Genomic DNA, 24,049 nt, shown 5'->3' on the forward strand with positions numbered 1-24,049 from the left:
GGGGGGAAGGGGCACAGCGGGGGGGGGGCACGTTCCCCCGCACAAGCGCCTTAGGGACGGCTGCTGGAGACTGCTGCGGCCACCCTGCTGCCGGGTTTCTGGAGGGCTTCCTGGAAGCAGCGTCCACACCAAGCCCTTGGAAGGCCCAGGCGATGGAGGAGCCAGCCGGTCAGGCAGAGGCCGAGGACGGTGAGAGGCCGGGCGGGAAGGAGCATGTCAGGCAGGGGCAGAGGACGGTGACAGGCCGGGCGGGAAGGAGCCGGTCAGGCGGGGGCCCAGGACAGTGACGGGCCTGGCCGGGGAGGAGCGAGTCAGGCAGGGGCAGAGGAGACGGGCTGGGTAAGGGTTAGGGTTACAGTTAGGGCACAATTCACAATCGCAAAGATGTGGAAGCCACCCGAGTGCCCATCCATCCAGGAGTGCATTAATAAAATGTGGCGCGTGGACACCACGGAGTGCCATTCGGCTGTGAGGAGCAGCGGTGAGAGGGCACCTCTCGTGTTCTCCTGGCCAGAGCTGGAACCCGTTCCAGTAAGCCAAGTATCCCAAGAATGGACACACGAGCACCACGTGAGCGCGCTCACCGGCAAATTGGTACGAACGGATGGACACCTAAGTGGACAGAGAGGAATCCCCTTCCTCGGGTGGGTGTCGGGCGGGTGGGGGGAGGGGATGGGCATACACATCCATTAGGAATGGGGTGGGTGCGCACCGACTGGGGCATGGGCGCACTTGAAGCTAATGACCCGAGGGGGGAGGCTGGGAGAGGGCAACGTACCCGACCTTAACATTGGTACCCCCACAATACGCTGGAGGTATACAACATGAGAGGTAAATGAATAAGAACACAGGGGGGAGGGGGGCACGGGCAACACATGTCACCTGAATACTTGTACTCCCATCATCTGCTTGAAAAGAGAGAGAAAAGAAAATGCAATAATAGAGGCCGGGCGCGGTGGCTCACGCCTGTAATCCTAGCTCTTGGGAGGCCGAGGCGGGTGGATTGCTCAAGGTCAGGAGTTCAAAACCAGCCTGAGCAAGAGCGAGACCCCGTCTCTACTATAAATAGAAAGAAATTGATTGGCCAACTGATATATATATATATATATAAAAAAAATTAGCCGGGCATAGTGGCGCATGCCTGTAGTCCCAGCTACTCGGGAGGCTGAGGCAGAAGGATCACTCGAGCCCAGGAGTTTGAGGTTGCTGTGAGCTAGGGTGACGCCACGGCACTCACTCTAGCCTGGACAACAAAGTGAGACTCTGTCTCAAAAAAAAAAAAAAAAAAGAAAAAAAAAAAAAAGAAAATGCAATAATAGAGGTAAGAGACACTTTTTAAAAATAATGAATCCGAAGAGAAAAGTAAAAGGAGGCCTGTGGAGCAGGTCTGGGTGTGACTCCGGATCCCCCAACATCAGGTGCCACCACCAAAGATTCCTACGTGGAGCCCGTAGAACCCCAAAAGCAACGGGACGAGTTCTGGTCACATACTCCCTCAAAATGACATCCTGGCCTTCTTCTGGAACTCCCTCCCCTCTCAGACTCTCAAGGTTTCCTCCAGCGTGTCGGTTCCCACAGAGCAGACCTTTGGTCTGAGACCTGACAGTCCAGATGCCACGCGTGCTGCCGCGTGGCGGCGGTGTCGCGGCTTGGGACAAGAGGAGGCCCCACGGTGCGGGCTGGGGCGCCAGGCACAGCGGCGGGCGCTGAGGGTGGGGGTGACCCCCACCCCGGGCCGCCGCCGCGCTCCCAGAAAGGGGACAGAACGAGAGGCAAAAAAAAAAAAAAAAGCCGCCGCCTAGGGCACCCGTGATTCCCGGGCGGTCTCCCATCCAAGTACTAACGAGGCCCGACCCTGCTTAGCTTCCGAGACCAGAGGAGATGGGGGGCGTTCAGGGTGGTGTGGCCCTAGACGGCGGAGGGCGCCCCTGCCCCGCTCGAGAAGCCGAGCCTCTCTGCGCTTCCCCGCCGCCGCCTCCCGCCCCAGGCCCCGCGCCGGGCCGGGCCTGTTGAGTTCGCCGGCGGCCGGGTCCGGCGGGCTCCGAGGGACCGGGGTGATGGGCGGGGCGGGGCGGGGCGGGGCGGGGCGGGGGGCTGTCTCTCTCTACACACACACACACTCACACTCACTCACACTCACACAAGATGCGCCTCCACGGCTGGACTCGCCAAGGTGGAGACCTTCCAGCCCCCCTCCTCTCCCCGCCTGGCCTCCTTCACCTACCCGCCGCCCACCCCCAGCGCGTCGCCGCCGCTGACTGCGCACGCGCCCGGCGCTCGCCCTCTGACCCCAGCCAGGGGCCGCCCTCCCCCACAACCGCTTTCAGCTGTGCCCCCCTCCCCCCGCCCTGTGGGTGGGCTGCCGCCTATTCCCCCGGGCCAGGACTGGGGCACAGCGCAAGGGGGAGGGGAGCGAGTGTATGGGGCATCTCTCTCTGGGGATGTGTCCCATGGGTGGGGTGGGGTGGGGTGGCGTGGTTTGTGGGGCGCTGAAGAAATCAGTCCCCTCCATCTCCCACCTCTGGAAAACGCCCAAGCCCTTGGAGAACTGCCGGCACCGCTACCGTGGGGGCCGGGACCCTCCTCTGTGTCCTCCTGTGGCCCAGTCCAAGGGGCCTGGGCCTGGCCGGGGCTGCATTGGACCCCGACCACCCTGGCGTGTGGACTCGCCAAAAATCGGCCATTAGATATTGGATTCCAGCTTCCTTGAGGTCATTTCACTAATGAGTGCACCGGAAAGAGTTTCCTAATCCATCTGTGAGGGTGGCAACTGAAAGAGAATTTGAAAGCTGACAGAATAGGCGAGGGAAGGCATAGGAGATTTCCACACCCAGCAAGGAAGCCTTTCCCGAAATGGAAGAAAGAAACGAGCAAACAGAGACACCGGTAGCCCGCCCGGATCAGAGTCTGCCCCCGAGAGAAAGCACCCTGACCAGGTTCACCCGTGGGTGGGTGGCGAGCTAGCGGCATTCAGAAGAGCGAGGCCCGCAGTCTGTGCGGAAGACACCTGCACTCGGGTGTGTGTGGCGGCACAATTCCCAAGCAGCTCCAGATGTTAAACCAAGGAGAAGCCAGGGAGTTCCCAACGCCCCAGGTGTCCTCAGCCCACGACTGGCTGCTGTGGGAATGCGAAGCCCGGCTCCTTGTCTCAGAGCGGGGTTCCCAGGAGGATCAGGCTGAAGCTGGGACTTGGCCTCAAAGTGTCCCCTCGAATGGCCACCCCCTTCCCCTTCCTGCTCCTCTACTCCTGGTGCCCCTCCATCCAGGGGCCAGACCTTAGAGTCACCGCAAGAGAATCCTGGTCCCAAAGGAGCCTTCTGGGGGACCGGTGCTGAGAGAGGTTGTGGGCATGGCCCGCTGGGGCTCTGCCCGACCCAGGGCTGAGAGACGCAACCTCCCAGCTCTGGGTCCCTGCAGGAAGTGTTGGCAAGCACAGGGCCGGTCCTCCAAAGGCCCAGGTGCAGGGAGCCCAGGCCAAGCAGCCTGTGGAAGAAGCCACTTGCCGTGCCACCCCGGGAACAGGACTGCAGGCCCCGGCCCTTCCCACCTCCTCCTCCTCCTCTTCCCCCCCACCCCCCGCCCCCACCCCTCCACCGACATGGCACAGGGCTCAGAGACACCTCAGACCCTTGCTACCCAAAGTGCAAAGGGCATCGGTTGCTCCTCCAAACCCCCCGCCCAGCAGACCACGTTGTCCAGCCAGCCCCCGGGCCTCCCTGGGGTGCCCAGCACAAAAGTGCAGACACCCACGGGACCCTCAGTCTCAGTTTTCGGATGTTTTTGCCACTCTAAGGACCCGCAGGCCAGCTGGGCCTTCGGGCAGGACAGAGAGCCCCGGAATCCGACGTGGAGAGCTGCGTGTACGTCCCCATCAGGAGGCGGTCCCCACCTCCGGGGCTCTCCCCTTGCGGGGAGCGGCAGCCCCAGGGCCTCAGGCAAGACACCAGGCTGGGCCCCCCCACGGCACAGCGGGGGGGGGGGGGGAGGGGGCACAGCGGGGGGGGGGGGGCACGTTCCCCCGCACAAGCGCCTTAGGGACGGCTGCTGGAGACTGCTGCGGCCACCCTGCTGCCGGGTTTCTGGAGGGCTTCCTGGAAGCAGCGTCCACACCAAGCCCTTGGAAGGCCCAGGCGACGGAGGAGCCAGCCGGTCAGGCAGGGGCCGAGGACGGTGAGAGGCCGGGCGGGAAGGAGCATGTCAGGCAGGGGCAGAGGACGGTGACAGGCCGGGCGGGAAGGAGCCGGTCAGGCGGGGGCCCAGGACAGTGACGGGCCTGGCCGGGGAGGAGCGAGTCAGGCAGGGGCAGAGGAGACGGGCTGGGTAAGGGTTAGGGTTACAGTTAGGGCACAATTCACAATCGCAAAGATGTGGAAGCCACCCGAGTGCCCATCCATCCAGGAGTGCATTAATAAAATGTGGCGCGTGGACACCACGGAGTGCCATTCGGCTGTGAGGAGCAGCGGTGAGAGGGCACCTCTCGTGTTCTCCTGGCCAGAGCTGGAACCCGTTCCAGTAAGCCAAGTATCCCAAGAATGGACACACGAGCACCACGTGAGCGCGCTCACCGGCAAATTGGTACGAACGGATGGACACCTAAGTGGACAGAGAGGAATCCCCTTCCTCGGGTGGGTGTCGGGCGGGTGGGGGGAGGGGATGGGCATACACATCCATTAGGAATGGGGTGGGTGCGCACCGACTGGGGCATGGGCGCACTTGAAGCTAATGACCCGAGGGGGGAGGCTGGGAGAGGGCAACGTACCCGACCTTAACATTGGTACCCCCACAATACGCTGGAGGTATACAACATGAGAGGTAAATGAATAAGAACACAGGGGGGAGGGGGGCACGGGCAACACATGTCACCTGAATACTTGTACTCCCATCATCTGCTTGAAAAGAGAGAGAAAAGAAAATGCAATAATAGAGGCCGGGCGCGGTGGCTCACGCCTGTAATCCTAGCTCTTGGGAGGCCGAGGCGGGTGGATTGCTCAAGGTCAGGAGTTCAAAACCAGCCTGAGCAAGAGCGAGACCCCGTCTCTACTATAAATAGAAAGAAATTGATTGGCCAACTGATATATATATATATATATAAAAAAAATTAGCCGGGCATAGTGGCGCATGCCTGTAGTCCCAGCTACTCGGGAGGCTGAGGCAGAAGGATCACTCGAGCCCAGGAGTTTGAGGTTGCTGTGAGCTAGGGTGACGCCACGGCACTCACTCTAGCCTGGACAACAAAGTGAGACTCTGTCTCAAAAAAAAAAAAAAAAAAGAAAAAAAAAAAAAAGAAAATGCAATAATAGAGGTAAGAGACACTTTTTAAAAATAATGAATCCGAAGAGAAAAGTAAAAGGAGGCCTGTGGAGCAGGTCTGGGTGTGACTCCGGATCCCCCAACATCAGGTGCCACCACCAAAGATTCCTACGTGGAGCCCGTAGAACCCCAAAAGCAACGGGACGAGTTCTGGTCACATACTCCCTCAAAATGACATCCTGGCCTTCTTCTGGAACTCCCTCCCCTCTCAGACTCTCAAGGTTTCCTCCAGCGTGTCGGTTCCCACAGAGCAGACCTTTGGTCTGAGACCTGACAGTCCAGATGCCACGCGTGCTGCCGCGTGGCGGCGGTGTCGCGGCTTGGGACAAGAGGAGGCCCCACGGTGCGGGCTGGGGCGCCAGGCACAGCGGCGGGCGCTGAGGGTGGGGGTGACCCCCACCCCGGGCCGCCGCCGCGCTCCCAGAAAGGGGACAGAACGAGAGGCAAAAAAAAAAAAAAAAGCCGCCGCCTAGGGCACCCGTGATTCCCGGGCGGTCTCCCATCCAAGTACTAACGAGGCCCGACCCTGCTTAGCTTCCGAGACCAGAGGAGATGGGGGGCGTTCAGGGTGGTGTGGCCCTAGACGGCGGAGGGCGCCCCTGCCCCGCTCGAGAAGCCGAGCCTCTCTGCGCTTCCCCGCCGCCGCCTCCCGCCCCAGGCCCCGCGCCGGGCCGGGCCTGTTGAGTTCGCCGGCGGCCGGGTCCGGCGGGCTCCGAGGGACCGGGGTGATGGGCGGGGCGGGGCGGGGCGGGGCGGGGCGGGGGGCTGTCTCTCTCTACACACACACACACTCACACTCACTCACACTCACACAAGATGCGCCTCCACGGCTGGACTCGCCAAGGTGGAGACCTTCCAGCCCCCCTCCTCTCCCCGCCTGGCCTCCTTCACCTACCCGCCGCCCACCCCCAGCGCGTCGCCGCCGCTGACTGCGCACGCGCCCGGCGCTCGCCCTCTGACCCCAGCCAGGGGCCGCCCTCCCCCACAACCGCTTTCAGCTGTGCCCCCCTCCCCCCGCCCTGTGGGTGGGCTGCCGCCTATTCCCCCGGGCCAGGACTGGGGCACAGCGCAAGGGGGAGGGGAGCGAGTGTATGGGGCATCTCTCTCTGGGGATGTGTCCCATGGGTGGGGTGGGGTGGGGTGGCGTGGTTTGTGGGGCGCTGAAGAAATCAGTCCCCTCCATCTCCCACCTCTGGAAAACGCCCAAGCCCTTGGAGAACTGCCGGCACCGCTACCGTGGGGGCCGGGACCCTCCTCTGTGTCCTCCTGTGGCCCAGTCCAAGGGGCCTGGGCCTGGCCGGGGCTGCATTGGACCCCGACCACCCTGGCGTGTGGACTCGCCAAAAATCGGCCATTAGATATTGGATTCCAGCTTCCTTGAGGTCATTTCACTAATGAGTGCACCGGAAAGAGTTTCCTAATCCATCTGTGAGGGTGGCAACTGAAAGAGAATTTGAAAGCTGACAGAATAGGCGAGGGAAGGCATAGGAGATTTCCACACCCAGCAAGGAAGCCTTTCCCGAAATGGAAGAAAGAAACGAGCAAACAGAGACACCGGTAGCCCGCCCGGATCAGAGTCTGCCCCCGAGAGAAAGCACCCTGACCAGGTTCACCCGTGGGTGGGTGGCGAGCTAGCGGCATTCAGAAGAGCGAGGCCCGCAGTCTGTGCGGAAGACACCTGCACTCGGGTGTGTGTGGCGGCACAATTCCCAAGCAGCTCCAGATGTTAAACCAAGGAGAAGCCAGGGAGTTCCCAACGCCCCAGGTGTCCTCAGCCCACGACTGGCTGCTGTGGGAATGCGAAGCCCGGCTCCTTGTCTCAGAGCGGGGTTCCCAGGAGGATCAGGCTGAAGCTGGGACTTGGCCTCAAAGTGTCCCCTCGAATGGCCACCCCCTTCCCCTTCCTGCTCCTCTACTCCTGGTGCCCCTCCATCCAGGGGCCAGACCTTAGAGTCACCGCAAGAGAATCCTGGTCCCAAAGGAGCCTTCTGGGGGACCGGTGCTGAGAGAGGTTGTGGGCATGGCCCGCTGGGGCTCTGCCCGACCCAGGGCTGAGAGACGCAACCTCCCAGCTCTGGGTCCCTGCAGGAAGTGTTGGCAAGCACAGGGCCGGTCCTCCAAAGGCCCAGGTGCAGGGAGCCCAGGCCAAGCAGCCTGTGGAAGAAGCCACTTGCCGTGCCACCCCGGGAACAGGACTGCAGGCCCCGGCCCTTCCCACCTCCTCCTCCTCCTCTTCCCCCCCACCCCCCGCCCCCACCCCTCCACCGACATGGCACAGGGCTCAGAGACACCTCAGACCCTTGCTACCCAAAGTGCAAAGGGCATCGGTTGCTCCTCCAAACCCCCCGCCCAGCAGACCACGTTGTCCAGCCAGCCCCCGGGCCTCCCTGGGGTGCCCAGCACAAAAGTGCAGACACCCACGGGACCCTCAGTCTCAGTTTTCGGATGTTTTTGCCACTCTAAGGACCCGCAGGCCAGCTGGGCCTTCGGGCAGGACAGAGAGCCCCGGAATCCGACGTGGAGAGCTGCGTGTACGTCCCCATCAGGAGGCGGTCCCCACCTCCGGGGCTCTCCCCTTGCGGGGAGCGGCAGCCCCAGGGCCTCAGGCAAGACACCAGGCTGGGCCCCCCCACGGCACAGCGGGGGGGGGGGGGAGGGGGCACAGCGGGGGGGCACGTTCCCCCGCACAAGCGCCTTAGGGACGGCTGCTGGAGACTGCTGCGGCCACCCTGCTGCCGGGTTTCTGGAGGGCTTCCTGGAAGCAGCGTCCACACCAAGCCCTTGGAAGGCCCAGGCGACGGAGGAGCCAGCCGGTCAGGCAGGGGCCGAGGACGGTGAGAGGCCGGGCGGGAAGGAGCATGTCAGGCAGGGGCAGAGGACGGTGACAGGCCGGGCGGGAAGGAGCCGGTCAGGCGGGGGCCCAGGACAGTGACGGGCCTGGCCGGGGAGGAGCGAGTCAGGCAGGGGCAGAGGAGACGGGCTGGGTAAGGGTTAGGGTTACAGTTAGGGCACAATTCACAATCGCAAAGATGTGGAAGCCACCCGAGTGCCCATCCATCCAGGAGTGCATTAATAAAATGTGGCGCGTGGACACCACGGAGTGCCATTCGGCTGTGAGGAGCAGCGGTGAGAGGGCACCTCTCGTGTTCTCCTGGCCAGAGCTGGAACCCGTTCCAGTAAGCCAAGTATCCCAAGAATGGACACACGAGCACCACGTGAGCGCGCTCACCGGCAAATTGGTACGAACGGATGGACACCTAAGTGGACAGAGAGGAATCCCCTTCCTCGGGTGGGTGTCGGGCGGGTGGGGGGAGGGGATGGGCATACACATCCATTAGGAATGGGGTGGGTGCGCACCGACTGGGGCATGGGCGCACTTGAAGCTAATGACCCGAGGGGGGAGGCTGGGAGAGGGCAACGTACCCGACCTTAACATTGGTACCCCCACAATACGCTGGAGGTATACAACATGAGAGGTAAATGAATAAGAACACAGGGGGGAGGGGGGCACGGGCAACACATGTCACCTGAATACTTGTACTCCCATCATCTGCTTGAAAAGAGAGAGAAAAGAAAATGCAATAATAGAGGCCGGGCGCGGTGGCTCACGCCTGTAATCCTAGCTCTTGGGAGGCCGAGGCGGGTGGATTGCTCAAGGTCAGGAGTTCAAAACCAGCCTGAGCAAGAGCGAGACCCCGTCTCTACTATAAATAGAAAGAAATTGATTGGCCAACTGATATATATATATATATAAAAAAAATTAGCCGGGCATAGTGGCGCATGCCTGTAGTCCCAGCTACTCGGGAGGCTGAGGCAGAAGGATCACTCGAGCCCAGGAGTTTGAGGTTGCTGTGAGCTAGGGTGACGCCACGGCACTCACTCTAGCCTGGACAACAAAGTGAGACTCTGTCTCAAAAAAAAAAAAAAAAAAGAAAAAAAAAAAAAAGAAAATGCAATAATAGAGGTAAGAGACACTTTTTAAAAATAATGAATCCGAAGAGAAAAGTAAAAGGAGGCCTGTGGAGCAGGTCTGGGTGTGACTCCGGATCCCCCAACATCAGGTGCCACCACCAAAGATTCCTACGTGGAGCCCGTAGAACCCCAAAAGCAACGGGACGAGTTCTGGTCACATACTCCCTCAAAATGACATCCTGGCCTTCTTCTGGAACTCCCTCCCCTCTCAGACTCTCAAGGTTTCCTCCAGCGTGTCGGTTCCCACAGAGCAGACCTTTGGTCTGAGACCTGACAGTCCAGATGCCACGCGTGCTGCCGCGTGGCGGCGGTGTCGCGGCTTGGGACAAGAGGAGGCCCCACGGTGCGGGCTGGGGCGCCAGGCACAGCGGCGGGCGCTGAGGGTGGGGGTGACCCCCACCCCGGGCCGCCGCCGCGCTCCCAGAAAGGGGACAGAACGAGAGGCAAAAAAAAAAAAAAAAGCCGCCGCCTAGGGCACCCGTGATTCCCGGGCGGTCTCCCATCCAAGTACTAACGAGGCCCGACCCTGCTTAGCTTCCGAGACCAGAGGAGATGGGGGGCGTTCAGGGTGGTGTGGCCCTAGACGGCGGAGGGCGCCCCTGCCCCGCTCGAGAAGCCGAGCCTCTCTGCGCTTCCCCGCCGCCGCCTCCCGCCCCAGGCCCCGCGCCGGGCCGGGCCTGTTGAGTTCGCCGGCGGCCGGGTCCGGCGGGCTCCGAGGGACCGGGGTGATGGGCGGGGCGGGGCGGGGCGGGGCGGGGCGGGGGGCTGTCTCTCTCTACACACACACACACTCACACTCACTCACACTCACACAAGATGCGCCTCCACGGCTGGACTCGCCAAGGTGGAGACCTTCCAGCCCCCCTCCTCTCCCCGCCTGGCCTCCTTCACCTACCCGCCGCCCACCCCCAGCGCGTCGCCGCCGCTGACTGCGCACGCGCCCGGCGCTCGCCCTCTGACCCCAGCCAGGGGCCGCCCTCCCCCACAACCGCTTTCAGCTGTGCCCCCCTCCCCCCGCCCTGTGGGTGGGCTGCCGCCTATTCCCCCGGGCCAGGACTGGGGCACAGCGCAAGGGGGAGGGGAGCGAGTGTATGGGGCATCTCTCTCTGGGGATGTGTCCCATGGGTGGGGTGGGGTGGGGTGGCGTGGTTTGTGGGGCGCTGAAGAAATCAGTCCCCTCCATCTCCCACCTCTGGAAAACGCCCAAGCCCTTGGAGAACTGCCGGCACCGCTACCGTGGGGGCCGGGACCCTCCTCTGTGTCCTCCTGTGGCCCAGTCCAAGGGGCCTGGGCCTGGCCGGGGCTGCATTGGACCCCGACCACCCTGGCGTGTGGACTCGCCAAAAATCGGCCATTAGATATTGGATTCCAGCTTCCTTGAGGTCATTTCACTAATGAGTGCACCGGAAAGAGTTTCCTAATCCATCTGTGAGGGTGGCAACTGAAAGAGAATTTGAAAGCTGACAGAATAGGCGAGGGAAGGCATAGGAGATTTCCACACCCAGCAAGGAAGCCTTTCCCGAAATGGAAGAAAGAAACGAGCAAACAGAGACACCGGTAGCCCGCCCGGATCAGAGTCTGCCCCCGAGAGAAAGCACCCTGACCAGGTTCACCCGTGGGTGGGTGGCGAGCTAGCGGCATTCAGAAGAGCGAGGCCCGCAGTCTGTGCGGAAGACACCTGCACTCGGGTGTGTGTGGCGGCACAATTCCCAAGCAGCTCCAGATGTTAAACCAAGGAGAAGCCAGGGAGTTCCCAACGCCCCAGGTGTCCTCAGCCCACGACTGGCTGCTGTGGGAATGCGAAGCCCGGCTCCTTGTCTCAGAGCGGGGTTCCCAGGAGGATCAGGCTGAAGCTGGGACTTGGCCTCAAAGTGTCCCCTCGAATGGCCACCCCCTTCCCCTTCCTGCTCCTCTACTCCTGGTGCCCCTCCATCCAGGGGCCAGACCTTAGAGTCACCGCAAGAGAATCCTGGTCCCAAAGGAGCCTTCTGGGGGACCGGTGCTGAGAGAGGTTGTGGGCATGGCCCGCTGGGGCTCTGCCTGACCCAGGGCTGAGAGACGCAACCTCCCAGCTCTGGGTCCCTGCAGGAAGTGTTGGCAAGCACAGGGCCGGTCCTCCAAAGGCCCAGGTGCAGGGAGCCCAGGCCAAGCAGCCTGTGGAAGAAGCCACTTGCCGTGCCACCCCGGGAACAGGACTGCAGGCCCCGGCCCTTCCCACCTCCTCCTCCTCCTCTTCCCCCCCACCCCCCGCCCCCACCCCTCCACCGACATGGCACAGGGCTCAGAGACACCTCAGACCCTTGCTACCCAAAGTGCAAAGGGCATCGGTTGCTCCTCCAAACCCCCCGCCCAGCAGACCACGTTGTCCAGCCAGCCCCCGGGCCTCCCTGGGGTGCCCAGCACAAAAGTGCAGACACCCACGGGACCCTCAGTCTCAGTTTTCGGATGTTTTTGCCACTCTAAGGACCCGCAGGCCAGCTGGGCCTTCGGGCAGGACAGAGAGCCCCGGAATCCGACGTGGAGAGCTGCGTGTACGTCCCCATCAGGAGGCGGTCCCCACCTCCGGGGCTCTCCCCTTGCGGGGAGCGGCAGCCCCAGGGCCTCAGGCAAGACACCAGGCTGGGCCCCCCCACGGCACAGCGGGGGGGGGGGGGGAGGGGGCACAGCGGGGGGGCACGTTCCCCCGCACAAGCGCCTTAGGGACGGCTGCTGGAGACTGCTGCGGCCACCCTGCTGCCGGGTTTCTGGAGGGCTTCCTGGAAGCAGCGTCCACACCAAGCCCTTGGAAGGCCCAGGCGACGGAGGAGCCAGCCGGTCAGGCAGGGGCCGAGGACGGTGAGAGGCCGGGCGGGAAGGAGCATGTCAGGCAGGGGCAGAGGACGGTGACAGGCCGGGCGGGAAGGAGCCGGTCAGGCGGGGGCCCAGGACAGTGACGGGCCTGGCCGGGGAGGAGCGAGTCAGGCAGGGGCAGAGGAGACGGGCTGGGTAAGGGTTAGGGTTACAGTTAGGGCACAATTCACAATCGCAAAGATGTGGAAGCCACCCGAGTGCCCATCCATCCAGGAGTGCATTAATAAAATGTGGCGCGTGGACACCACGGAGTGCCATTCGGCTGTGAGGAGCAGCGGTGAGAGGGCACCTCTCGTGTTCTCCTGGCCAGAGCTGGAACCCGTTCCAGTAAGCCAAGTATCCCAAGAATGGACACACGAGCACCACGTGAGCGCGCTCACCGGCAAATTGGTACGAACGGATGGACACCTAAGTGGACAGAGAGGAATCCCCTTCCTCGGGTGGGTGTCGGGCGGGTGGGGGGAGGGGATGGGCATACACATCCATTAGGAATGGGGTGGGTGCGCACCGACTGGGGCATGGGCGCACTTGAAGCTAATGACCCGAGGGGGGAGGCTGGGAGAGGGCAACGTACCCGACCTTAACATTGGTACCCCCACAATACGCTGGAGGTATACAACATGAGAGGTAAATGAATAAGAACACAGGGGGGAGGGGGGCACGGGCAACACATGTCACCTGAATACTTGTACTCCCATCATCTGCTTGAAAAGAGAGAGAAAAGAAAATGCAATAATAGAGGCCGGGCGCGGTGGCTCACGCCTGTAATCCTAGCTCTTGGGAGGCCGAGGCGGGTGGATTGCTCAAGGTCAGGAGTTCAAAACCAGCCTGAGCAAGAGCGAGACCCCGTCTCTACTATAAATAGAAAGAAATTGATTGGCCAACTGATATATATATATATATAAAAAAAATTAGCCGGGCATAGTGGCGCATGCCTGTAGTCCCAGCTACTCGGGAGGCTGAGGCAGAAGGATCACTCGAGCCCAGGAGTTTGAGGTTGCTGTGAGCTAGGGTGACGCCACGGCACTCACTCTAGCCTGGACAACAAAGTGAGACTCTGTCTCAAAAAAAAAAAAAAAAAAGAAAAAAAAAAAAAAGAAAATGCAATAATAGAGGTAAGAGACACTTTTTAAAAATAATGAATCCGAAGAGAAAAGTAAAAGGAGGCCTGTGGAGCAGGTCTGGGTGTGACTCCGGATCCCCCAACATCAGGTGCCACCACCAAAGATTCCTACGTGGAGCCCGTAGAACCCCAAAAGCAACGGGACGAGTTCTGGTCACATACTCCCTCAAAATGACATCCTGGCCTTCTTCTGGAACTCCCTCCCCTCTCAGACTCTCAAGGTTTCCTCCAGCGTGTCGGTTCCCACAGAGCAGACCTTTGGTCTGAGACCTGACAGTCCAGATGCCACGCGTGCTGCCGCGTGGCGGCGGTGTCGCGGCTTGGGACAAGAGGAGGCCCCACGGTGCGGGCTGGGGCGCCAGGCACAGCGGCGGGCGCTGAGGGTGGGGGTGACCCCCACCCCGGGCCGCCGCCGCGCTCCCAGAAAGGGGACAGAACGAGAGGCAAAAAAAAAAAAAAAAGCCGCCGCCTAGGGCACCCGTGATTCCCGGGCGGTCTCCCATCCAAGTACTAACGAGGCCCGACCCTGCTTAGCTTCCGAGACCAGAGGAGATGGGGGGCGTTCAGGGTGGTGTGGCCCTAGACGGCGGAGGGCGCCCCTGCCCCGCTCGAGAAGCCGAGCCTCTCTGCGCTTCCCCGCCGCCGCCTCCCGCCCCAGGCCCCGCGCCGGGCCGGGCCTGTTGAGTTCGCCGGCGGCCGGGTCCGGCGGGCTCCGAGGGACCGGGGTGATGGGCGGGGCGGGGCGGGGCGGGGCGGGGCGGGGGGCTGTCTCTCTCTACACACACACACACTCACACTCACTCACACTCACACAAGATGCGCCTCCACGGCTGGACTCGCCAAGGTGGAGACCTTCCAGCCCCCCTCCTCTCCCCGCCTGGCCTCCTTCACCTACCCGCCGCCCACCCCCAGCGCGTCGCCGCCGCTGACTGCGCACGCGCCCGGCGCTCGCCCTCTGACCCCAGCCAGGGGCCGCCCTCCCCCACAACCGCTTTCAGCTGTGCCCCCCTCCCCCCGCCCTGTGGGTGGGCTGCCGCCTATTCCCCCGGGCCAGGACTGGGGCACAGCGCAAGGGGGAGGGGAGCGAGTGTATGGGGCATCTCTCTCTGGGGATGTGTCCCATGGGTGGGGTGGGGTGGGGTGGCGTGGTTTGTGGGGCGCTGAAGAAATCAGTCCCCTCCATCTCCCACCTCTGGAAAACGCCCAAGCCCTTGGAGAACTGCCGGCACCGCTACCGTGGGGGCCGGGACCCTCCTCTGTGTCCTCCTGTGGCCCAGTCCAAGGGGCCTGGGCCTGGCCGGGGCTGCATTGGACCCCGACCACCCTGGCGTGTGGACTCGCCAAAAATCGGCCATTAGATATTGGATTCCAGCTTCCTTGAGGTCATTTCACTAATGAGTGCACCGGAAAGAGTTTCCTAATCCATCTGTGAGGGTGGCAACTGAAAGAGAATTTGAAAGCTGACAGAATAGGCGAGGGAAGGCATAGGAGATTTCCACACCCAGCAAGGAAGCCTTTCCCGAAATGGAAGAAAGAAACGAGCAAACAGAGACACCGGTAGCCCGCCCGGATCAGAGTCTGCCCCCGAGAGAAAGCACCCTGACCAGGTTCACCCGTGGGTGGGTGGCGAGCTAGCGGCATTCAGAAGAGCGAGGCCCGCAGTCTGTGCGGAAGACACCTGCACTCGGGTGTGTGTGGCGGCACAATTCCCAAGCAGCTCCAGATGTTAAACCAAGGAGAAGCCAGGGAGTTCCCAACGCCCCAGGTGTCCTCAGCCCACGACTGGCTGCTGTGGGAATGCGAAGCCCGGCTCCTTGTCTCAGAGCGGGGTTCCCAGGAGGATCAGGCTGAAGCTGGGACTTGGCCTCAAAGTGTCCCCTCGAATGGCCACCCCCTTCCCCTTCCTGCTCCTCTACTCCTGGTGCCCCTCCATCCAGGGGCCAGACCTTAGAGTCACCGCAAGAGAATCCTGGTCCCAAAGGAGCCTTCTGGGGGACCGGTGCTGAGAGAGGTTGTGGGCATGGCCCGCTGGGGCTCTGCCCGACCCAGGGCTGAGAGACGCAACCTCCCAGCTCTGGGTCCCTGCAGGAAGTGTTGGCAAGCACAGGGCCGGTCCTCCAAAGGCCCAGGTGCAGGGAGCCCAGGCCAAGCAGCCTGTGGAAGAAGCCACTTGCCATGCCACCCCGGGAACAGGACTGCAGGCCCCGGCCCTTCCCACCTCCTCCTCCTCCTCTTCCCCCCCACCCCCCGCCCCCACCCCTCCACCGACATGGCACAGGGCTCAGAGACACCTCAGACCCTTGCTACCCAAAGTGCAAAGGGCATCGGTTGCTCCTCCAAACCCCCCGCCCAGCAGACCACGTTGTCCAGCCAGCCCCCGGGCCTCCCTGGGGTGCCCAGCACAAAAGTGCAGACACCCACGGGACCCTCAGTCTCAGTTTTCAGATGTTTTTGCCACTCTAAGGACCCGCAGGCCAGCTGGGCCTTCGGGCAGGACAGAGAGCCCCGGAATCCGACGTGGAGAGCTGCGTGTACGTCCCCATCAGGAGGCGGTCCCCACCTCCGGGGCTCTCCCCTTGCGGGGAGCGGCAGCCCCAGGGCCTCAGGCAAGACACCAGGCTGGGCCCCCCCACGGCACAGCGGGGGGGGGGGGAGGGGGCACAGCGGGGGGGCACGTTCCCCCGCACAAGCGCCTTAGGGACGGCTGCTGGAGACTGCTGCGGCCACCCTGCTGCCGGGTTTCTGGAGGGCTTCCTGGAAGCAGCGTCCACACCAAGCCCTTGGAAGGCCCAGGCGACGGAGGAGCCAGCCGGTCAGGCAGGGGCCGAGGACGGTGAGAGGCCGGGCGGGAAGGAGCATGTCAGGCAGGGGCAGAGGACGGTGACAGGCCGGGCGGGAAGGAGCCGGTCAGGCGGGGGCCCAGGACAGTGACGGGCCTGGCCGGGGAGGAGCGAGTCAGGCAGGGGCAGAGGAGACGGGCTGGGTAAGGGTTAGGGTTACAGTTAGGGCACAATTCACAATCGCAAAGATGTGGAAGCCACCCGAGTGCCCATCCATCCAGGAGTGCATTAATAAAATGTGGCGCGTGGACACCACGGAGTGCCATTCGGCTGTGAGGAGCAGCGGTGAGAGGGCACCTCTCGTGTTCTCCTGGCCAGAGCTGGAACCCGTTCCAGTAAGCCAAGTATCCCAAGAATGGACACACGAGCACCACGTGAGCGCGCTCACCGGCAAATTGGTACGAACGGATGGACACCTAAGTGGACAGAGAGGAATCCCCTTCCTCGGGTGGGTGTCGGGCGGGTGGGGGGAGGGGATGGGCATACACATCCATTAGGAATGGGGTGGGTGCGCACCGACTGGGGCATGGGCGCACTTGAAGCTAATGACCCGAGGGGGGAGGCTGGGAGAGGGCAACGTACCCGACCTTAACATTGGTACCCCCACAATACGCTGGAGGTATACAACATGAGAGGTAAATGAATAAGAACACAGGGGGGAGGGGGGCACGGGCAACACATGTCACCTGAATACTTGTACTCCCATCATCTGCTTGAAAAGAGAGAGAAAAGAAAATGCAATAATAGAGGCCGGGCGCGGTGGCTCACGCCTGTAATCCTAGCTCTTGGGAGGCCGAGGCGGGTGGATTGCTCAAGGTCAGGAGTTCAAAACCAGCCTGAGCAAGAGCGAGACCCCGTCTCTACTATAAATAGAAAGAAATTGATTGGCCAACTGATATATATATATATATAAAAAAAATTAGCCGGGCATAGTGGCGCATGCCTGTAGTCCCAGCTACTCGGGAGGCTGAGGCAGAAGGATCACTCGAGCCCAGGAGTTTGAGGTTGCTGTGAGCTAGGGTGACGCCACGGCACTCACTCTAGCCTGGACAACAAAGTGAGACTCTGTCTCAAAAAAAAAAAAAAAAAAGAAAAAAAAAAAAAAGAAAATGCAATAATAGAGGTAAGAGACACTTTTTAAAAATAATGAATCCGAAGAGAAAAGTAAAAGGAGGCCTGTGGAGCAGGTCTGGGTGTGACTCCGGATCCCCCAACATCAGGTGCCACCACCAAAGATTCCTACGTGGAGCCCGTAGAACCCCAAAAGCAACGGGACGAGTTCTGGTCACATACTCCCTCAAAATGACATCCTGGCCTTCTTCTGGAACTCCCTCCCCTCTCAGACTCTCAAGGTTTCCTCCAGCGTGTCGGTTCCCACAGAGCAGACCTTTGGTCTGAGACCTGACAGTCCAGATGCCACGCGTGCTGCCGCGTGGCGGCGGTGTCGCGGCTTGGGACAAGAGGAGGCCCCACGGTGCGGGCTGGGGCGCCAGGCACAGCGGCGGGCGCTGAGGGTGGGGGTGACCCCCACCCCGGGCCGCCGCCGCGCTCCCAGAAAGGGGACAGAACGAGAGGCAAAAAAAAAAAAAAAAAGCCGCCGCCTAGGGCACCCGTGATTCCCGGGCGGTCTCCCATCCAAGTACTAACGAGGCCCGACCCTGCTTAGCTTCCGAGACCAGAGGAGATGGGGGGCGTTCAGGGTGGTGTGGCCCTAGACGGCGGAGGGCGCCCCTGCCCCGCTCGAGAAGCCGAGCCTCTCTGCGCTTCCCCGCCGCCGCCTCCCGCCCCAGGCCCCGCGCCGGGCCGGGCCTGTTGAGTTCGCCGGCGGCCGGGTCCGGCGGGCTCCGAGGGACCGGGGTGATGGGCGGGGCGGGGCGGGGCGGGGCGGGGCGGGGGGCTGTCTCTCTCTACACACACACACACTCACACTCACTCACACTCACACAAGATGCGCCTCCACGGCTGGACTCGCCAAGGTGGAGACCTTCCAGCCCCCCTCCTCTCCCCGCCTGGCCTCCTTCACCTACCCGCCGCCCACCCCCAGCGCGTCGCCGCCGCTGACTGCGCACGCGCCCGGCGCTCGCCCTCTGACCCCAGCCAGGGGCCGCCCTCCCCCACAACCGCTTTCAGCTGTGCCCCCCTCCCCCCGCCCTGTGGGTGGGCTGCCGCCTATTCCCCCGGGCCAGGACTGGGGCACAGCGCAAGGGGGAGGGGAGCGAGTGTATGGGGCATCTCTCTCTGGGGATGTGTCCCATGGGTGGGGTGGGGTGGGGTGGCGTGGTTTGTGGGGCGCTGAAGAAATCAGTCCCCTCCATCTCCCACCTCTGGAAAACGCCCAAGCCCTTGGAGAACTGCCGGCACCGCTACCGTGGGGGCCGGGACCCTCCTCTGTGTCCTCCTGTGGCCCAGTCCAAGGGGCCTGGGCCTGGCCGGGGCTGCATTGGACCCCGACCACCCTGGCGTGTGGACTCGCCAAAAATCGGCCATTAGATATTGGATTCCAGCTTCCTTGAGGTCATTTCACTAATGAGTGCACCGGAAAGAGTTTCCTAATCCATCTGTGAGGGTGGCAACTGAAAGAGAATTTGAAAGCTGACAGAATAGGCGAGGGAAGGCATAGGAGATTTCCACACCCAGCAAGGAAGCCTTTCCCGAAATGGAAGAAAGAAACGAGCAAACAGAGACACCGGTAGCCCGCCCGGATCAGAGTCTGCCCCCGAGAGAAAGCACCCTGACCAGGTTCACCCGTGGGTGGGTGGCGAGCTAGCGGCATTCAGAAGAGCGAGGCCCGCAGTCTGTGCGGAAGACACCTGCACTCGGGTGTGTGTGGCGGCACAATTCCCAAGCAGCTCCAGATGTTAAACCAAGGAGAAGCCAGGGAGTTCCCAACGCCCCAGGTGTCCTCAGCCCACGACTGGCTGCTGTGGGAATGCGAAGCCCGGCTCCTTGTCTCAGAGCGGGGTTCCCAGGAGGATCAGGCTGAAGCTGGGACTTGGCCTCAAAGTGTCCCCTCGAATGGCCACCCCCTTCCCCTTCCTGCTCCTCTACTCCTGGTGCCCCTCCATCCAGGGGCCAGACCTTAGAGTCACCGCAAGAGAATCCTGGTCCCAAAGGAGCCTTCTGGGGGACCGGTGCTGAGAGAGGTTGTGGGCATGGCCCGCTGGGGCTCTGCCCGACCCAGGGCTGAGAGACGCAACCTCCCAGCTCTGGGTCCCTGCAGGAAGTGTTGGCAAGCACAGGGCCGGTCCTCCAAAGGCCCAGGTGCAGGGAGCCCAGGCCAAGCAGCCTGTGGAAGAAGCCACTTGCCATGCCACCCCGGGAACAGGACTGCAGGCCCCGGCCCTTCCCACCTCCTCCTCCTCCTCTTCCCCCCCACCCCCCGCCCCCACCCCTCCACCGACATGGCACAGGGCTCAGAGACACCTCAGACCCTTGCTACCCAAAGTGCAAAGGGCATCGGTTGCTCCTCCAAACCCCCCGCCCAGCAGACCACGTTGTCCAGCCAGCCCCCGGGCCTCCCTGGGGTGCCCAGCACAAAAGTGCAGACACCCACGGGACCCTCAGTCTCAGTTTTCGGATGTTTTTGCCACTCTAAGGACCCGCAGGCCAGCTGGGCCTTCGGGCAGGACAGAGAGCCCCGGAATCCGACGTGGAGAGCTGCGTGTACGTCCCCATCAGGAGGCGGTCCCCACCTCCGGGGCTCTCCCCTTGCGGGGAGCGGCAGCCCCAGGGCCTCAGGCAAGACACCAGGCTGGGCCCCCCCACGGCACAGCGGGGGGGGGGGGGGGAGGGGGCACAGCGGGGGGGCACGTTCCCCCACACAAGCGCCTTAGGGACGGCTGCTGGAGACTGCTGCGGCCACCCTGCTGCCGGGTTTCTGGAGGGCTTCCTGGAAGCAGCGTCCACACCAAGCCCTTGGAAGGCCCAGGCGACGGAGGAGCCAGCCGGTCAGGCAGGGGCCGAGGACGGTGAGAGGCCGGGCGGGAAGGAGCATGTCAGGCAGGGGCAGAGGACGGTGACAGGCCGGGCGGGAAGGAGCCGGTCAGGCGGGGGCCCAGGACAGTGACGGGCCTGGCCGGGGAGGAGCGAGTCAGGCAGGGGCAGAGGAGACGGGCTGGGTAAGGGTTAGGGTTACAGTTAGGGCACAATTCACAATCGCAAAGATGTGGAAGCCACCCGAGTGCCCATCCATCCAGGAGTGCATTAATAAAATGTGGCGCGTGGACACCACGGAGTGCCATTCGGCTGTGAGGAGCAGCGGTGAGAGGGCACCTCTCGTGTTCTCCTGGCCAGAGCTGGAACCCGTTCCAGTAAGCCAAGTATCCCAAGAATGGACACACGAGCACCACGTGAGCGCGCTCACCGGCAAATTGGTACGAACGGATGGACACCTAAGTGGACAGAGAGGAATCCCCTTCCTCGGGTGGGTGTCGGGCGGGTGGGGGGAGGGGATGGGCATACACATCCATTAGGAATGGGGTGGGTGCGCACCGACTGGGGCATGGGCGCACTTGAAGCTAATGACCCGAGGGGGGAGGCTGGGAGAGGGCAACGTACCCGACCTTAACATTGGTACCCCCACAATACGCTGGAGGTATACAACATGAGAGGTAAATGAATAAGAACACAGGGGGGAGGGGGGCACGGGCAACACATGTCACCTGAATACTTGTACTCCCATCATCTGCTTGAAAAGAGAGAGAAAAGAAAATGCAATAATAGAGGCCGGGCGCGGTGGCTCACGCCTGTAATCCTAGCTCTTGGGAGGCCGAGGCGGGTGGATTGCTCAAGGTCAGGAGTTCAAAACCAGCCTGAGCAAGAGCGAGACCCCGTCTCTACTATAAATAGAAAGAAATTGATTGGCCAACTGATATATATATATATATAAAAAAAATTAGCCGGGCATAGTGGCGCATGCCTGTAGTCCCAGCTACTCGGGAGGCTGAGGCAGAAGGATCACTCGAGCCCAGGAGTTTGAGGTTGCTGTGAGCTAGGGTGACGCCACGGCACTCACTCTAGCCTGGACAACAAAGTGAGACTCTGTCTCAAAAAAAAAAAAAAAAAAGAAAAAAAAAAAAAAGAAAATGCAATAATAGAGGTAAGAGACACTTTTTAAAAATAATGAATCCGAAGAGAAAAGTAAAAGGAGGCCTGTGGAGCAGGTCTGGGTGTGACTCCGGATCCCCCAACATCAGGTGCCACCACCAAAGATTCCTACGTGGAGCCCGTAGAACCCCAAAAGCAACGGGACGAGTTCTGGTCACATACTCCCTCAAAATGACATCCTGGCCTTCTTCTGGAACTCCCTCCCCTCTCAGACTCTCAAGGTTTCCTCCAGCGTGTCGGTTCCCACAGAGCAGACCTTTGGTCTGAGACCTGACAGTCCAGATGCCACGCGTGCTGCCGCGTGGCGGCGGTGTCGCGGCTTGGGACAAGAGGAGGCCCCACGGTGCGGGCTGGGGCGCCAGGCACAGCGGCGGGCGCTGAGGGTGGGGGTGACCCCCACCCCGGGCCGCCGCCGCGCTCCCAGAAAGGGGACAGAACGAGAGGCAAAAAAAAAAAAAAAAGCCGCCGCCTAGGGCACCCGTGATTCCCGGGCGGTCTCCCATCCAAGTACTAACGAGGCCCGACCCTGCTTAGCTTCCGAGACCAGAGGAGATGGGGGGCGTTCAGGGTGGTGTGGCCCTAGACGGCGGAGGGCGCCCCTGCCCCGCTCGAGAAGCCGAGCCTCTCTGCGCTTCCCCGCCGCCGCCTCCCGCCCCAGGCCCCGCGCCGGGCCGGGCCTGTTGAGTTCGCCGGCGGCCGGGTCCGGCGGGCTCCGAGGGACCGGGGTGATGGGCGGGGCGGGGCGGGGCGGGGCGGGGCGGGGGGCTGTCTCTCTCTACACACACACACACTCACACTCACTCACACTCACACAAGATGCGCCTCCACGGCTGGACTCGCCAAGGTGGAGACCTTCCAGCCCCCCTCCTCTCCCCGCCTGGCCTCCTTCACCTACCCGCCGCCCACCCCCAGCGCGTCGCCGCCGCTGACTGCGCACGCGCCCGGCGCTCGCCCTCTGACCCCAGCCAGGGGCCGCCCTCCCCCACAACCGCTTTCAGCTGTGCCCCCCTCCCCCCGCCCTGTGGGTGGGCTGCCGCCTATTCCCCCGGGCCAGGACTGGGGCACAGCGCAAGGGGGAGGGGAGCGAGTGTATGGGGCATCTCTCTCTGGGGATGTGTCCCATGGGTGGGGTGGGGTGGGGTGGCGTGGTTTGTGGGGCGCTGAAGAAATCAGTCCCCTCCATCTCCCACCTCTGGAAAACGCCCAAGCCCTTGGAGAACTGCCGGCACCGCTACCGTGGGGGCCGGGACCCTCCTCTGTGTCCTCCTGTGGCCCAGTCCAAGGGGCCTGGGCCTGGCCGGGGCTGCATTGGACCCCGACCACCCTGGCGTGTGGACTCGCCAAAAATCGGCCATTAGATATTGGATTCCAGCTTCCTTGAGGTCATTTCACTAATGAGTGCACCGGAAAGAGTTTCCTAATCCATCTGTGAGGGTGGCAACTGAAAGAGAATTTGAAAGCTGACAGAATAGGCGAGGGAAGGCATAGGAGATTTCCACACCCAGCAAGGAAGCCTTTCCCGAAATGGAAGAAAGAAACGAGCAAACAGAGACACCGGTAGCCCGCCCGGATCAGAGTCTGCCCCCGAGAGAAAGCACCCTGACCAGGTTCACCCGTGGGTGGGTGGCGAGCTAGCGGCATTCAGAAGAGCGAGGCCCGCAGTCTGTGCGGAAGACACCTGCACTCGGGTGTGTGTGGCGGCACAATTCCCAAGCAGCTCCAGATGTTAAACCAAGGAGAAGCCAGGGAGTTCCCAACGCCCCAGGTGTCCTCAGCCCACGACTGGCTGCTGTGGGAATGCGAAGCCCGGCTCCTTGTCTCAGAGCGGGGTTCCCAGGAGGATCAGGCTGAAGCTGGGACTTGGCCTCAAAGTGTCCCCTCGAATGGCCACCCCCTTCCCCTTCCTGCTCCTCTACTCCTGGTGCCCCTCCATCCAGGGGCCAGACCTTAGAGTCACCGCAAGAGAATCCTGGTCCCAAAGGAGCCTTCTGGGGGACCGGTGCTGAGAGAGGTTGTGGGCATGGCCCGCTGGGGCTCTGCCCGACCCAGGGCTGAGAGACGCAACCTCCCAGCTCTGGGTCCCTGCAGGAAGTGTTGGCAAGCACAGGGCCGGTCCTCCAAAGGCCCAGGTGCAGGGAGCCCAGGCCAAGCAGCCTGTGGAAGAAGCCACTTGCCATGCCACCCCGGGAACAGGACTGCAGGCCCCGGCCCTTCCCACCTCCTCCTCCTCCTCTTCCCCCCCACCCCCCGCCCCCACCCCTCCACCGACATGGCACAGGGCTCAGAGACACCTCAGACCCTTGCTACCCAAAGTGCAAAGGGCATCGGTTGCTCCTCCAAACCCCCCGCCCAGCAGACCACGTTGTCCAGCCAGCCCCCGGGCCTCCCTGGGGTGCCCAGCACAAAAGTGCAGACACCCACGGGACCCTCAGTCTCAGTTTTCGGATGTTTTTGCCACTCTAAGGACCCGCAGGCCAGCTGGGCCTTCGGGCAGGACAGAGAGCCCCGGAATCCGACGTGGAGAGCTGCGTGTACGTCCCCATCAGGAGGCGGTCCCCACCTCCGGGGCTCTCCCCTTGCGGGGAGCGGCAGCCCCAGGGCCTCAGGCAAGACACCAGGCTGGGCCCCCCCACGGCACAGCGGGGGGGGGGGGGGAGGGGGCACAGCGGGGGGGCACGTTCCCCCCGCACAAGCGCCTTAGGGACGGCTGCTGGAGACTGCTGCGGCCACCCTGCTGCCGGGTTTCTGGAGGGCTTCCTGGAAGCAGCGTCCACACCAAGCCCTTGGAAGGCCCAGGCGACGGAGGAGCCAGCCGGTCAGGCAGGGGCCGAGGACGGTGAGAGGCCGG

The 24,049-nt window shown here is 62.5% G+C and overlaps 6 pseudogenes; all 6 read right to left on the bottom strand.

The window, feature by feature from the left end:
- Positions 1–1,795: 1,795 nt before the first annotated feature.
- On the bottom strand, positions 1,796–1,914 carry LOC142864247 (uncharacterized; annotated as a pseudogene).
- Positions 1,915–5,776: 3,862 nt separating this feature from the next.
- LOC142864248 (uncharacterized) lies at positions 5,777–5,895 on the bottom strand (annotated as a pseudogene).
- A 3,853-nt stretch (positions 5,896–9,748) lies between these two features.
- LOC142864249 (uncharacterized) lies at positions 9,749–9,867 on the bottom strand (annotated as a pseudogene).
- Positions 9,868–13,721: 3,854 nt separating this feature from the next.
- Positions 13,722–13,840, bottom strand: LOC142864250 (uncharacterized; annotated as a pseudogene).
- A 3,853-nt stretch (positions 13,841–17,693) lies between these two features.
- Positions 17,694–17,812, bottom strand: LOC142864251 (uncharacterized; annotated as a pseudogene).
- A 3,855-nt stretch (positions 17,813–21,667) lies between these two features.
- Positions 21,668–21,786, bottom strand: LOC142864252 (uncharacterized; annotated as a pseudogene).
- Positions 21,787–24,049: the final 2,263 nt, after the last annotated feature.

Source organism: Microcebus murinus, chromosome 24, assembly GCF_040939455.1.
Source record: "Microcebus murinus isolate Inina chromosome 24, M.murinus_Inina_mat1.0, whole genome shotgun sequence".
NCBI classification, from domain to species: Eukaryota; Metazoa; Chordata; class Mammalia; order Primates; family Cheirogaleidae; genus Microcebus; species Microcebus murinus.